The 13,889-nt window shown below is 41.2% G+C and overlaps 1 protein-coding gene and 1 pseudogene across 2 annotated transcripts in view; one reads left to right on the forward strand and one right to left on the reverse strand.

The window, feature by feature from the left end:
* The window catches only part of NIP7 (nucleolar pre-rRNA processing protein NIP7), a 72,740-nt gene that overhangs the window by 22,590 nt on the left and 36,261 nt on the right, over positions 1-13,889 (reverse strand). The gene's annotated exons all lie outside the window — the stretch shown is intronic.
* On the forward strand, positions 577-1,239 carry LOC102750995 (large ribosomal subunit protein uL13 pseudogene; annotated as a pseudogene).

Here is a 13,889-nt window from a genome sequence, read left to right on the forward strand (position 1 = left end):
CAATCACATTTCTAGTTATTTATCTGAAGAAAATGAAAACACTAATTTGAAAAGACATATGCACTCTTATGTTCGTTGCAGCATTATATACGATAGCCAAGATTTGGAAGCAACCTAAATGTCTACTGATAGATGAATAAATAAATAAGATGTGGTACATACATGCAATGGAATATTACTCACCCACAAAAAGAATGAAATCTTGCCATTTATGACAACACTTGTGGATCCGGAGGGTATTACGCCAAGCAAAATTAGTCATAGAAAGACGAATATTATATGATTTCACTTATATGTGGAATCCAAAAATCAAAACAAATGAACAAACCAGAAACAGATTCATAGATACAGAGAACAAACTGACCGTTGCCCAAGGGATGTGGGGTGTGGGAATGGACGAAATAGGTGAAGGAGATTAAGAAGTACAAACTTGCAGGGGTGCCTAGGTGGCTCAGTGGGTTAAGCGACTGACTCTTGATCTCAGTTTAAGTCTCACAGTTGTGAGTTCAAGCCCTGCATCAAACTTAAAAAAAAAAAGAAGCACAAACTTACAGTTATAAAATAAATAAGATGTGGCTTTCCCAGGCGGCTGCCGAAGATGGCGGAGGGGCAGGTCCTGGTGCTAGATGGCCGAAGCCATCGACTCGGCCGCCTGGCGGCCATCGTGGCCAAACAGGTGCTTCTGGGCCGGAAGGTTGTAGTCGTGCGCTGTGAGGGCATCAACATTTCTGGCAATTTCTACAGAAACAAGCTGAAGTATCTGGACTTCCTCCACAAGCGCATGAACACCAACCCATCCCGTGGTCCATACCACTTCCGAGCACCCAGCCACATCTTTTGGCGGACAGTGCGAGGCATGCTGCCGCACAAGACCAAGCGAGGCCAGGCTGCCCTGGACCGGCTCAAGGTGTTCGATGGGATCCCGCCGCCCTACGACAAGAAAAAGCGGATGGTGGTTCCTGCTGCCCTCAAGGTGGTGCGCCTGAAGCCTACACGGAAGTTTGCTTACCTGGGGCGCCTGGCTCATGAGGTTGGTTGGAAGTGCCAGGCAGTAACAGCTACCGTGGAGGAGAAGAGAAAGGAGAAGGCCAAAATCCATTACCGGAAGAAGAAGCAGCTCATGAGGCTACGGAAACAGGCCGAAAAGAACGTGGAGAAGAAAATTGATAAATACACAGAGGTCCTCAAGACCCATGGACTCCTGGTGTGAGCCCAATAAAATTGACTGTTTATTCCTCATGCTTGGCCTGGCCTGCCCTTCCTCCATCGCCGCCCTAGGATATGGGGGACCCCCAGGGGCTGCTGTCTGGAGCCACAGGCAGCCTGGGACTTAAAATGCTGGGAACACAGAAAGGGCTTTAGTCACTGCTGTAAATTAAGAAAGGCCTTCTTAAAAGGTTAAACTCTAAGAGCTTTGAGGCATAATTGCCTGTGACCTACTCATTTCTGAGAGTTCTAAGAAATTGATAGTTGAAGCAACTATTTCACTGTTGGCAAGAGATCTGGAGAATGTTTGGAGGGGAGCCCTGTGTCGTGAATGGGGTGTGCTTAAACTTGCCGCAGGCTCGGGTGCTATACTCTGCAGCTGTTAGGGTGTGAGGATGTGGGGGCCCAGCCTGGTGTTACACAGAGGTAGTTCCAGATGCATAGCCCGGGAAGTACAGCCAAGGGGTCTCAGGCACTGCCTTTGTGCCTCCCTGTATTTTGTGATCCAAAACTAATAAATTATTTTTAAAGAATAAATAAATAAATAAGTAAGATGTGGGGATATAATGTACAGCATAGGATATATAGTTAATAATATTATATCAACTTTGGTGACAGATGTAACTAGTTTTTTGTTTTTTTTTTTTAAAGATTTTTATTTATTTATTTGACAGAGAGAGACAGCGAGAGAGGGAACACAAGCAGGGGGAGCGGGAGAGGGAGAAGCAGGCTTCCCGCGGAGCAGGGAGCCCGATGCGGGGCTCCATCCCAGGACCCTGGGATCACGACCTGAGCCGAAGGCAGACGCTTAACGACTGAGCCACCCAGGCGCCCCAGATGTAACTAGTTTTATGTGATGACCATTTTGTAATATATATAAATATGGAATCACTATGTTGTATACCTGAAATTAATATGATACTGTATTTCAATTATTCTTTAATAAAAAATATGTACTTGATAAAAGTGGTAGATGGGTGGGTTCTCAGAGGAGCCCGGGGTCTTCCTAGAGTAGCTAGAAGCCTACTGAGAGGAGACCCTCTCAGTCGCCTCCTACTAAGAAAGATGGAGCAGCAAGAACAGGGACTTGCTGGAGTTAAATGTTAACTTGTGCTTATTTCTCTACAACTGCCTGCTGTTTAATTTGGCCAACCCAGTGAAGATTCTTTGGTAAGCCTGTGTGTAATTTCTAAACACCAAACCTACGACCTTTATACACATGCTAAACATTTATAGAGCGGGAGGAGAGTTCTCCTTTTTCTCTATCAGTGAATTGAATGAATAACAACATCCTCCCCTCTCCCCCCAAAAAAGTATTCTTTGATCTACACGAAAGATAAATTGGTAATAATTCATCCTGATCAGCTAAGGATTGTAAAGCAGATTCTTTGATAAGCCAATTAATTTCAGAGGGCACGGGCGCTTGTTTCTTCCTGATACTGATTTATATTCTCAAAGCCATAGAATGTTAGAGCTGAAAAGAGACCTTTTAAGATTATCTCTTCAAATCTTCTGATTTTAATGGATGAGAAAACTGCACACTCCAGAGAGGAAAGTTTAGACAAATGCTAATAAAGAACCATATAGAAAATGTACTGTCACAACAATTCCTAAAGCATTTTAAGCTTTCTGTGGTTGTCGCTTTTGTTTCCTTTTTAATCTGGTGATCCAAATACATTATTTGGGCCTGGAACTGGAAATCTGTGGACACTAATCCTCAGTTTTGTGCTGACGTCAGAGATATTTGAGAATCACTGCTGTCCCCTGCTGGAAATTTAAATCTCACAGGTTCTCAAGGTTCTATGGAATTTTTTAACAGTCAAAAAAATGATAAAAGTAGTATTTCTTTAAGGTACTGAGTTTAAATAGCATTAAAGGGTATGAAGAGAAAAGTAAAACTGGGAAAGTGATAACTGTCATTAACAATTTTATTGAACATTCTTCCATAATTTTTTACTTATATATTTGTATATATCTACACATATGTATAATACACTTTAAAAGATTTATTTATATGTTTGTTTATTTATATATTTTAGAGAAAGAGAGAGAGCGTGTGTGTGTGCAGGTGTGGGGTGGGGGGACAGAAGGAGAGGGGAGAGAGAATCTTAAGCAGGTGCCATGCTGGGGAGTTCTGAGTGTGGGGGGCTCCATCTCACAACCCTGAGATCATGACCTGAGCTGAAATCAAGAGTCCTATGATCAACGGATTGCACCACCCAGGCACCCCAATATGTTTATACACACATAGGAAAATGCTATATGCAGTGTTTTGTAGCTTAGTTTTCTCTTTTTTCTTTCTTTATTTTGAATAGTAATATATTCAAAAGCTTCCTAATTTTTGTTTTTTAGAAATATGTCCTGAACATTTTTTTAAAAAGTAATCTCTGTGCCCAGTGTGGGGCTTGAACTCAACCGGGAGATCAAGAGTCACATGCTCTTCCAGCTGAGCCAGCCAGGTTCCCCCAGGCGCCCCCAGGGGCTCCTGTCTTGCACATCTTTTTTTTTTTTTTTTAAGATTTTATTTTTGACACATAGAGAGTGTACAAGCAGGGGAAGCAGCAGGCAGAGGGAGAGGGAGAAGCAAGCTCCCCGCTCGGCAGGGAGCCCGATGTGGGGCTCGATCCCAGAACCCTGGGATCATGACCTGAGCCCAAGGCAGACACTTAACCGTCTGAGCCACCCAGGTGCCCCATTGAACATCTTTTTAAAGCAGTATATTGGGGCGCCTGGGTGGCTCAGTCGTTAAGTGTCTGCCTTGGGCTCAGGTCATGATCCCAGGGTTCTGGGATCGAGCCCCACATCGGGCTCCCTGCCGAGCGGGGAGCCTGCTTCTCCCTCTCCCACTCCCCCTGCTTGTGTTCCCTCTCTCACTGTGTCTCTCTCTGTCAAATAAAGAAATAAAAATCTTAAAAAAAAAAAAAAAGCAGTATATTGACAACCTCATTTTTGATGGGAGAATAATATTCCATTGCTCAGGTGTATCATAAATTATTTGTTCAGTCCTCTTTTGATAGACTAAAATGTAAATCTCTCTAAGAGCAGGGAATTTATTATTTCGTTGTTGTTACTGCTGTCTCAATAAAATTTGCTTAATAAATGACTGGACATTTTCCTAGTTTAAAGTATTTCTCTGCTTAAAAATGCTGCCCTGAATACCCTTGTGCCTGTATTTTGGGGCAGTGGATAAAGTCTGGGAGGAAGTACAGGTTCAAGGACATGTGAATTTTAAGTTTTGACAGATGAGTACTTCTGATGAAACATGGATCCAGATGTTTAGTAATTCTATCATTCCCATACCTGATTGAGCATCAAAGCCAGAAGCTCCCAGAGAATTAATGAAAAATAGCTCTTTTCTGCACATCCCTTCTCTGTTTTAATTCAGTAGTGTGTGGGGGGGTGCAGGAATATTTTAAAGCCCCCGCCCCCAACTATGATTCCCGTGCACACTCAGAACTGGCAATAGCCACATAATACCCATGTCTTGGTACACTGTAGCAGAAGGGAATGTGCTCCTGTATCCCAATGTTCATGTGGTAACTCATCTGTTATTCACCTGATGCTTATCCAGTGCTTACTGTGTGCAAGACCCTATGCTCACTCAACCACAGGCAAGATTGTGCAGGGGGTGTGGTACGGATTTCGCCACTGCCCTGGGTGGTGGTGCTGGGAGCAGACGGGTGAGTTTGTTGTTATACGAGTTGGCTGGTGGCTGGGGTTTGGGGAGGGAGCACTGTGTGGGTGAAACTTGGGAATCCTGCAGTACTACAGTGGCAGGAATTTTAAAAAGGCCCAGCCCTGCCCTCGGTGACATGTATGTGTGTCTAACACACATGGAGCCCCCACAACTTCTAGGTCTTCTTAGGCAAGAGCTACTGGGGGTCACCCCAGCAGAGGTGCGGGGTGGGGCCCAGGCCTTTCCCTCTGGGCCCTTCTAAGCCAGATAAAATATCATGCAGATGCAACACACGTGGGAAATGCGCCATGGACAGCCAACAGATGGCAGTCATAAAAAGAGATGACAGATTCCACCGTCATTCATGACCCACCCAAATGTCACGTCCGCTGGGCTCTTTCCCTGGCAGTTCCTGCCCCGAGCAGGTGTTGTTTTCATGTACTCCGTGGCAGTTAAAATATAACAACAGAAAAAAACCCCAACAACCAAAAAACAAAAAACCGAACTATTACTACCGCTCCCCGAGGCTTACTGGATCAGAACTTCTAACCACCTTATTGCATGACCCCATTGTATTCTCCCAACAGTGTAGGGAACTCAGAGAAGTTAAATAACCAGACAAAGGCCACACAACTTAAGTAGATTGATCTTCACATTCTTCTTGCTTGCACATCTCATCAAATAATTTTGAAAAATTGTCCATCCCTAGAAACAGACATACACATCTATGGTCACTTAATTGATAACAAAGGAGGCACTACAGAGAGTAAGAAAAGATCTTTTTAATAAATGGTGCTGGAATAGCTAGATACCCATATAGAGAAAAAATGAAATTGGTCTCCACTTCATGCCATACACAACATCAGATCCAGGTGGATAAAAGACAAATGTGAAAGGCAAAAATCTACAGCTTTTTAGAATATATGAAAGTATCTTCTTGACTTCTGAATAGGAAAGGATTTAAGCCACTAACAGGCCTCAAGACAAAGGAAAAGAATGATAGATAAAGAGAATGATTCAGTGACACTAAAGTTATACATTGTGGTTCATAAATATATTATGTAGAGAGTTTGATAGATAAACCACAGAGTGAGAGAAGATAGTTGCAACAAATATAACTATATGCTCATCGCAGCTTGTTGCAACACTAAGCTAAGGCAACAGTATTCAGTGGTACTACTTTGGAAACCAGTTTGGCCTCCTTTTTGTACAAATGTTATACAGTTGCCCCTTAAACACCACTGGCGGTTTGATTGAACGTGCAGGTCCACTGATACACAGATGTACACTTAATATTTTTTCTTATAATTTTCTCTTAGAGTTTTCTTAATAACATTTTCTTTTCTCTAGCTTATTTTATTGTAAGAATACAGAATGTAATATACATAACATACAAAATATGTGCTGATCAACAGCTTATTTTATATTGGTAAGGCTTCTGGTCAACAGTAGGCTATTAGTAGTTAAGTTTTGGGGGAGTCAAAAGTATTATGCAGATTTCTGACTGCATGGGGGTCAGTGTCCCCAACTTTGCATTGCTGAAGGGTCTACTATAGTTGACAATGAAAAGGAAAAAGACAAGAAACCACTGCCTAAGAATGTATCTCCTTCCACATTTTAAAGTTGGCATCTAAAAGTTCCCATCTTATTTACTTTTTTTTTTTACTTGAACAATAATGCTTAAAGCAGCTTTATTTGTAATTGCCCCAAACAGGAAACAACCTAAATATCTATGGAGAATAAATAAATAAATTGTGGATTTTCATATAATGGAACAATACTCAGCAATAAAAAGGAATGACATGGGTGAATCTCAAAAACTGTTACGCAAATTAAGTTAGACACAAAGAGTGCCCACCATATGATTCTGTTTATATGAAATTCAGAAACAGACAAACTAAGATGTTTGAAATCCAAACAGTCATTGGTGGATGGGGAGTATCTTGAAAGGGGCATAAGGGAACATTCTGGGGGTGATTCAGCATGCATTTAACTAGATGCAAAAGATGTACTTTCTGGCACGTTACAGATCTTAACATTCAAAAATAAAACTGTGATATCACCGCCATAAATACACCCAATGAAATATAAGTACCATATTGATTTGATATCCACCATCATCTATTTAAAAATAAAAAAATATGGACAGGCGCTTCTTGAGCAGTTATACATTTTAATAAACTTTTTTTTTCTTAAGTAAGCTCTATCCCAACATGGGGCTTGAACACACCACCCTGAGATCAAGAGTCACATGCTTCACTGGCTGAGCCAGCCAGGCGCCCTAACAGTCATACATTGTAAATCATTCTTTTTCTTCTTGAAATCTATGTCTCCCACCAAATATTACTCTAAAGTAACGTGGTTTTATGTTTGAAAGTCCTTTATTCATTATCTATTACTCTGCAACAACATATGACCATTTATTTTTTGTTGCATTTTAAAATCTTAAAAAATATACTATCACCACAAGGCTTTATTTTTTTTTTAATTTATTTGTCAAAGAGAGAGAGAGAGTGCGTGCACAAGCAGAGGGAGAAGCAGGCTCCCTGCTGAGCAAGGTGCCCGATGTGGGCCTCGATCCCAGGACCCTGGGATCATGACCTGAGCTGAAGGCAGATGCTTAGCCAACTGAGCCACCCAGGTGTCACTCACCACAAGACTTTAAATATTAATTTTCTCCTGGCTTAAGCTAGCATTATAAGTCATACATTGATAATATTGATCAAAGTAGCATAAAATTATGTCCATTGAAAATTCATCCCTCAGGGTGCCTGGGTGGCTCAGTTGGTTAAGTGTCCAACTTTTGATATCAGCTCAGGTCTTGACTTCAGGGTCTTGAGTTCAAGTCCTGCATTGGGCAGGCTGGGCATGGAGCTTACTCAAAAAATAAAATAAAAAAATCATCTCTCAATGAAATGGATGAGGGAGTAGTTAATGGGACCTTAATTAGTATTTAAAAAAAAAACTTTATTTGTGAGAGAGAAAGAGTGAGCGAGAGACAACATGAAGGGGGGGAGGGGCAGAGGGAGAGGGAGAAGCAGACTCCCTGTTGAGCAGGGAGCCGGACTCGGGGCTCAATTCCAGGACCCCAGGATCATGACCTGAGCCAAAGGCAGAGCTTAACTGACTGAGCCACCCAGGTACACAGGGACCTTATTTAGTCTTGAACTATGCCCGTATTTGTATCCAAACTCGGTTTCTAACACCAAAATCTACACCAATATACACCATAATATACACCAAAGTGAGATGCGGATGGTATGCCTTATCTTTTGCAAGGTGGGAGAAATCTGCCTGGGAAAGGGAAACTGGCAGGATCTGACATTGGTGTATTCTCACATCAGTTTTAAGAAAGATAACACATGAAGATTGATCCCCCTTGAAAAGTGTTCATGCTTAGGGATATGTGTAATTCCAGTTTGAAGACCACCAGTTTAGAATGTGTGGAGATGGAATTCTGACCCAGATATATCTGACTCCCAGCCAACTATCCCATACAATCCTAATTTATTCCTTATCACTTTGACCTTAAATAAAACATTTTAGGAATATTTATTTGCCAGGGGAGGGTTTGGGGCAGCTCTAGAAGTAATACATAACCATTGCTCAAAATTAAAATACAGTGTCATTTTTACATGTTGGTCTTCCACCTAGACCTTGAATTCCTTCAGGGCAAAACTAGTGTTTTATCTATATTCATGGTCCTAGAATCAATGGAGCTTCAACTCACAAAGCAGGGTCTCAATAAATATAGAGCAAATGCCCATGGTGGACAAGACCATATTTGAGTCTTTGACCTTCACGGATAAGGGCCCCAGGTTGGGAGAGGTGATGCCAATGGGTGACTCAGCTTTGGAGTTTAAGCCTCCTGTTATTTCCAACAGTCCCTTCCTCCATTCTTTGCTACAGACAACTATTGTTTTCTCAAACTAACATCCAATGCTTGATGCACTTGGCTTCAAGACAGTACCCTCACTTAGCCTTCCAATGAGATTGTCCCCTGGTCCCACCCCAAAGCCTTCCTTTATCAGATTTTTGTAACTCTCACTGCTGACCACAGAGAACTTTCATCTGTGGGATTGGGAAGAACCAGCCATGTGTGTTCTTGACACATATGTTCCATGTGCAGAGTGAAAAAGCCTGAAGAACCTTCTGTCCACGCTGGGCTTCATCCTCTGTTGCTGTTCTCTAGCCCACAGATGCCAGAACAGTGTTTCCCACACTTTCAGCATTCCCATGTCACCTTTATGACTTTGGGTATATCCACAGGCCACCTGTATTTACATCATACTTTTCTTTATATGACTCATTATTTTTTACCTAAAAACTTGCTTAAGCTTTGTCCTGAGCAATAATATCGAAGTAATGACATGCCTGATGAGTGATGTATGATGTGTGTATATGTGTATGTGTGTGTTTCAAATGCATGTTTTAAAAAGTTCATAGTTATTAATATTTTTAAAATATTAGTTGGTGTATGTTTAAGAAAAATCACCCAGTTTTCCCCTCGTTTCACTTTCACACAAAATGCTTTACTTCTGACACTTGTGGTCACCAAGTGTATGGGGTTTCTTCCCCACACCAAGCAATTCTTTGTGACACCAGCTGGATGTTCTACAGTTTAACTCCATTACATACAACTTCTGTCCAATGTGTCTACAAATCAGAGGTTGCCATGATCCCCCCCAGTTTCCATTAATTTCCTGCTCACAGATTGCAGGAAAACATTTATGTTTACCAGTTTATTAAAGGATATGATTAAGAATAGAGATGAACATTCAGCTGAAGAGATACATAGGGCAAGTTCTGGGAGGGTCCCCAGCAGAGGAGCTTCTGTCTTGGTGGACTTGAGGTATGTCACCCTCCAGTTACATGGATGTGTTCACCAACCTAGAAGCTCTCTGAACCCCGTACTACTGGGATTTTATGGAGGCTTCATCATGTATGCATGAGAGATCATGAACTCCATTTTTAGCCCTTCTCCCTTCTCAAGAGAATAGGGGAAGGGGTGGAAAATTCAAAGTTTCTAATCATGGCTTGGTCTTTCTGGTGACCAGCTCCCATCTAGGAGCCATCTGAGAGCCCACCCAGAGTTATCTTTTTAGAACAAGAGATGCTCCCAGTGCTCTTATCACTTAAGAAATTACCAGAGTTTTAGAAGCTCTGTGCCAGGAACCGGGGGCAGAGACCAATATATCTATATTCTACTATCTCACAGTGTACTACTTAAAAAATCTCCCATATAAGACTGGAAATGTCCTGTTCTAGACAGGAAGTTATTAGGGTCTGCAGCTTTCTTCAGCCTCTTTTGAGTCAGGAATCATGGTAAGGTTTCATAAAGCATAACATTTATTGGGGACCTTTGCCCTCTACTCACTGTAGAAAATTAGGAAAATACAGAAAAGTCCAAGGAAGAACAAATCTGAAATCTCTTCTTGTTCTATCTTGGTTAATACAAATAGATCTGGATTTAAAATCAGACTCAGACATAAATTCATTATAACATCTTGGACAAGTCACTTAACCTCCTGGAGCCTCAGTTTATTCATCTGTAAAACTGGCATAATACATTTTTTGTAGGATTTTGATGAAGATTAAATGAAATAATAGTGTTTAATTACCCTAGCATGGTAAGTGATAAATAGTAAATGCTCAAAAAAGTATTTTACAGGGGCGCCTGGGTGGCTCAGTTGTTAAGTGTCTGCCTTTGGATCAGGTCATGATCCCAGGGTCCTGGGATCGAGCCCCATGTCGCGCTCCCTGCTCCGCAGGAAGCCTGCTTCTCCCTTTTCCACTCTCCCTGCTTGTGTTCCCTCTCTCATTGTGTCTCGCTCTGTCAAACAAATCAATAAAATCTTTAAAAAAAAAAAGTATTTTACAGATTATAACTTCCATAAATGTGTGGTCACATTATATGTTTCTATCCCTTTTCTCTTATTTTATCTTCAGCATGAAGTAATCTTTGAGTACATAATTACTTATTTTTGTGGGGGGGCAAAATTTTTATCACAGAATAAAATTCCTTACTATGAACACACCATGACTTATTTAATAATCTTATTATTGGCTCTTTCTAGTTCTACTGTACACTGTAAGTAATGCTGTGATGAAAATCCTTGCACTTAAATCTTTGTGCTCATTTACAATTATTTCCATAGAACGAATTTCTAAACAATGGAAGTTTTATGGCTCTTGGTTTTTTATTTGGTTTTATTTTGTTTTGTTTTCCTGAATTGCTCCCTGGAAAGTTTTATAGATTTACACTTTGAGCAGCACTGGCTGAAAGTGCTTGTTTCACAGCACCCTCCCTCACACTGGGTATTTTTTTTTTTTTCTAGACTTGCTAACTTAATTAACATGTATCAGGCATTGTTTACAGGCCTTATCTCATTTCATCTTTACTACAACCCTATGAAGTGTCCATTTGGTAGTCTGTACTCTTTAGCAGGTGGGGGAAACAAGATCCATAGAGGTTAAGTTCTTACCCAAGCCAGTAAATTTTTAGGCCAGGAAAAGCCTGATCATTAACTTGCTGATCATTAACTTGCTGACTGTAGCTTTTCCCCTATACCACCCTGCCTCCTGCTGGTGTCCAGAGGAAGGGCAGGAAGCACTGAAGTTCCTCAAAGCAGAATCCTTAACTCAGAGCTGGAGTGTTTGTGGTGAGTAAAGAGTGTTGTCGCGAAAACCATAGGATGGTGGGACTTTGAAAAATGAGGAGAAAACTCAACAAGCTTTATACTTAATATTTATGCGCTTTATGTAAGTTACAACTTAATTTAAAAAGAAAAGGAAAAATGAGAATTTTGATAGAAAAGAAGAGGAAAGACTTTTCAGACAGTGGATGAGCTCATAGAAATAGCTTACACTTACTGAGCCCATACAACCAGCCAAGCCTTCCACGAAGGGCACTGGAAATAGTAACTCACTTAATTTTCATACAATCCCCATGAGGCACCTCTGTTATTTGCGCTTGACAGATAAGAAAACAGAAGTAGGAGAGAGACGGTTAAGCATTTTTTAAAATTTATTTATTTGAGAGAGACTGCGCACACACTCGAGCAGGGGGAGGAGCAGAGGGAGAAGGACAAGCAGATTCCACAGTGAGCTCAGAGCCCAACGCAGGGCTCAAGGCTCGGTCCCAGGACCATGAGATCATGACCTGAACCTAAATCAAGACTCAGACGCTCAACTGACTGAGCCACGCAGGCTCCCCAACGGTTAAGTAATTTGCTCAAGTTTACATGGCTAACAAGCGGAAGAGTCAGAATGTGAGACAGGTAATTTGGCTTCTGGTTAAGACAGGCAGGCTGCGATGGCAAAGCAGTCAAAATCACCAAAGATCTGTCAGACTTGAGGCCTCTCCCTATTCTGGAATGTCCACAACATAGAGATTTTGAAAGACCAGGATCCTATACAGATTCAGGTCTTTGCCTAACTAATTCAAGGGTCTAGCATGTGATTTCACAACCTCAGTGATGCTGCTACTTGCCCTCCTGAGTTGTCCTTTAATAGTCCCAAACTGGATCTCTGCTGGTTCTAATCCAGTGAGGCAGGTAGAAAAGTCTTTTATGCTCAACCAGTTACTGGACCTCTCAGAGAGGTGGCCACACCACTCCCACAACCAGGATTTCTCTATTTGGTCCAGGTGCTGGGTGGTGAATTCCAAGGGCATCAAAGATGCCTATAGGTGATTCACATCCTATGTCCCCACTTCTTTCCTACACTGACCCCAGGCCCACTCAGTCCTCTGGAAATGCTCCTTGTTCATTCATTCCCCCACCTGTGGAAGATACGGACAATGATGCACCCAATGAAGGAATGGGAATGGACTCTCCAAAGTCTATGTGGCAAACCCATCACAGAAATGAAAAAGAAGAAGAAGTAATAAGGTTCAGGAATGTGTCCAGCAAGGCGAGGGCTGAAAGTGGATTTGGAACTGGAGTTGGACAAGAAGAGAACCTGGAGAAGGAGAGAGGGACCATGATTTTTTTTTGAAGTCCTCTCCAGGCTGATCTACAAGGACAGAAAAGGAGAAAAGAACTCAGGGAAGATATCCTGTACAGTCCTAAAATTATGTAGTCAGCTGTTCTGTATCTAGAAAATCATGACACAAATACACAAGAAATGGGAGGCAGCCCTAACTAATAAGAATGTTCCTATTTCAGTAAATATGGTTTGCTGGTGGGTATGAAATTAAATTGCAGTAAATATAATTTGCTGGTAGTATGGTTTTTCAATGTGTTATCAAAAGCCTTCCTCATGTGCCTAGTCAACTCCAACCTCAAGAAATATGTCAGGCCCTGGGCTAGTTTCTAGGATGTAGGGTGGACAAGCAGACAGGGTATCCACTTCCCAAAGCAGCTAACTCTAGATAATGTATTTCAGAAAGGATGAAATATTAGATGCTAAGAAGGGAGCAACAGGGGGTTTAACCCAGCCCAGAGAGTCAAGAAAGGTTGAAATTCTCTTAAATGAGGCTTGAAGGACAAGAAGGACTTAGGCTAGAATAGACAAGATGAAGGCTCCATGCCGATTGAGTAGCAGGTGAAAAGGAAATGACAGAAGTTCATACACACACGTGAGCACAAAATGATGTTGACAAATAGGCAACCTCTTCAAGCTTTAAACATCATGTTAAGGTGTCTGCAACTTGTTCAAAAGCAAAAGGGAACTGCCAAAGAGTAACAAGTGAAATATTTTGATATGTGTTCTACTGTGTATCCTTTGACTAATTCCACTTTAAGGAAAGAATCCTAAGGAAATAATTATAAATTTGTGCAACTATACCGTTAAAAGTGTGTTTCTAATATTGAGATTATCTAAAATTAGAAAATTTTGAAATAACCTAAACCTCTTATAGTAGGGGCTTAAATGAAGAAAACTTTGGTTCACCCATACATTAACAGCTATACAGCTGTTAAAGATACTGTGGAAAAAATATTTAATGGCATGGAAAGATGTTTGTTATATGTTAAATGAAAAATGATTATATAAAATATATATA

This window comes from Leptonychotes weddellii, chromosome 16, assembly GCF_054177405.1.
Source record: "Leptonychotes weddellii isolate Sample4059 chromosome 16, ASM5417740v2, whole genome shotgun sequence".
NCBI lineage: Eukaryota > Metazoa > Chordata > Mammalia > Carnivora > Phocidae > Leptonychotes > Leptonychotes weddellii.